This window comes from Amaranthus tricolor, chromosome 7 (genome assembly GCF_026212465.1).
Source record: "Amaranthus tricolor cultivar Red isolate AtriRed21 chromosome 7, ASM2621246v1, whole genome shotgun sequence".
In the NCBI taxonomy this organism is placed as follows: Eukaryota; Viridiplantae; Streptophyta; class Magnoliopsida; order Caryophyllales; family Amaranthaceae; genus Amaranthus; species Amaranthus tricolor.
In genome coordinates, this window is record NC_080053.1 from 15,227,151 (window position 1) to 15,229,668 (window position 2,518).

At 38.4% G+C, this 2,518-nt stretch overlaps 1 pseudogene; it reads left to right on the forward strand.

The window, feature by feature from the left end:
* Nucleotides 1-1,129, forward strand: part of LOC130818539 (photosystem II CP43 reaction center protein-like) — a 2,355-nt pseudogene extending 1,226 nt beyond the window's left edge.
* Nucleotides 1,130-2,518: the final 1,389 nt, after the last annotated feature.

A 2,518-nucleotide genomic window follows, 5' to 3' on the forward strand; every position in this document is an offset into this window, starting at 1 on the left:
ATTTCATTACTTGTTGCTTTGTATGGTTCAACAATACAGCTTATCCTAGTGAGTTTTACGGGCCTACTGGACCAGAAGCTTCTCAAGCTCAAGCATTTACATTTTTAGTTAGAGACCAACGTCTTGGGGCTAACGTGGGATCCGCTCAAGGACCTACTGGTTTAGGTAAGTATCTAATGCGTTCTCTGACCGGAGAAGTTATTTTTGGGGGAGAAAATATGCGTTTTTGGGATTTGCGCGATCCTTGTTTAGAACCCCTTAGGGATCCAAATGGTTTGGACTTGAGTCGGTTGAAAAAAGACATACAACCTTGGCAAGAACGACGCTCAACAGAATATATGACTCATGCTCCTTTAGGTTCTTTAAATTCTGTGGGTGGGGTAGCTACCGAGATCAATGCTGTCAATTATGTCTCTCCTAGAAGTTGGTTAGCTACGTCTCATTTTGTTCTAGGATTCTTCCTATTCGTGGGTCATTTGTGGCATGCGGGAAGGGCTCGTGCAGCTGCAGCAAGATTTGAAAAAGGAATTGATCGTGATTTGGAACCTGTTCTTTCCATGACCCCTCTTAATTGAGATAATAAATGCAATGTTTTAAGGTAGGAATCAATCGGATTCATACATATTACATATTGGAATCGGGTCATACGTAAAAAGTATTCCCTTTTTTAACTCATTTCTATATTTCTATGTAATTTAGAAATTTCAAATCTGTTTTTTTCTGGCTCGGCTATCTCACCTAGCCGAGCCATTCTCTTTGTTTTTTTATTTTATATTTTAACGGACCATTAAAATGAAAACTAATAAATAAAATAGGAAAACAGTTCTATTGAACAAGCAAAAGGTGAGCGAGGGATTTGAACCCTCGATAGTTCTAAAAAGAACCATGCCGGTTTTCAAGACCGGAGCTATCAACCACTCAGCCATCTCTCCAACATAAGTCAATTTCTATTTTATTCTTATTCCCCCGAATAGAACATGGTTAGATGAGTCGATACTATCACAAGTTGTATAAAAGTATTAGGTGTAAGTTGATAGAGCGATCATCCATTTTTTTTTCTGTATATTATATAGAAACATATGATCTATGATGCCCATTTAAGTATTTCATATTTAATTATTAATGAAAAAATGCCCTATGGATCTATCTTTGAATAAAGTGGTAAATTAAATATGAAATTAAAGTAGTAAATAAGTCATAATATAGAGAATCAATGAATTTCATAGTAATAGTAGAAAATCCCTCTGTGATACATTTATTACTTTTAGTATAATGATTGATAGAGGGATCAAATGGTATAGTTCGTTCGTTGATAGCTTGGAGGATTATACATATGACTATACCTTTCCAATTGGCTGTTTTTGCATTAATTGCTACTTCATCAATCTTATTGATTAGCGTACCCGTTGTATTTGCTTCTCCCGATGGTTGGTCAAGTAACAAAAATATTGTATTTTCTGGTACATCATTATGGATTGGATTAGTCTTTCTGGTGGGTATGCTTAATTCTCTCATCTCTTGAACCTATTTGTTCCAGATCTAAAAATGACCCCTCCCCCTAATCCGAATTCTTTACGGGTTGTGAGACACAGTAGGATCATATCGCGCATCTTTTGGTACTTTAAGAGTCTTGTACATTTCTAGTTTCGTTACGAAATAGTTTGGCGCCGTTTGTAGAGAAGTGTTATAAATATGTAACTCGAACAAATATCCATGGCTCCCAAGAAGAATCCCACGCAAACCGCCACCATGCATAGTACAAGATACAAATACTTCAGTGGGTCAGGCAAACAATCAAGCCGTGACTGGCCGAGACATGTTGGCACAAAATCTTACCAATGCCTTCTCTGAGCAATTATGCGCCTTTGTAAGCACCAATAACACTGCCCATCGGCAGCAAATGTTGGCCAACATGGCAAATCAGATCAAAAATCTTAAAGAACTAATCCAACCAAGTAAAGATGTCTCAAGTCCTTACAAGTCGGATGATGGGGACACGAACGTGTCCTACTCCAGTAAGAGAAACAAGAAGAGCAGAGAAAGGTCAAAACCCCGCAAAAGTCTGAATAGAGAAAAATGGGAAGGATAGGGTGAGCCCAGGTTTGAGGCCAAGACGCGCGAACATATCTCAGGAATAAAAGGTGATAACCTGCTTCTAGCACGTCGTTAATACTAAGAACCAAGTTATACAAGCAATATTATAATCACCCTGATACTACTACAACGAGTGTAATGGTAAGTCGGGGGTCGAACCACAAGTACAAGGGATGCTAGACTAAAGACTTGGTGTGGGAAGGTTATATGGAAGGTTGGTTGGTGGGTGAACTTAACTAATAACAAGAATAGAAAGGAAAACTCAACAATGAAAGACAAGCGGGGAGTAGACTACGTCCACCCTAGGATGGTCTATTGGAAATAAAGATAAGCTAGGTCAAGGGAGTTTGAACGGTAATTAATTAGGACACTCTAGATATCGAGAGGAAGTTGGTGACCCTATAAGCCACACGAACTACCTATA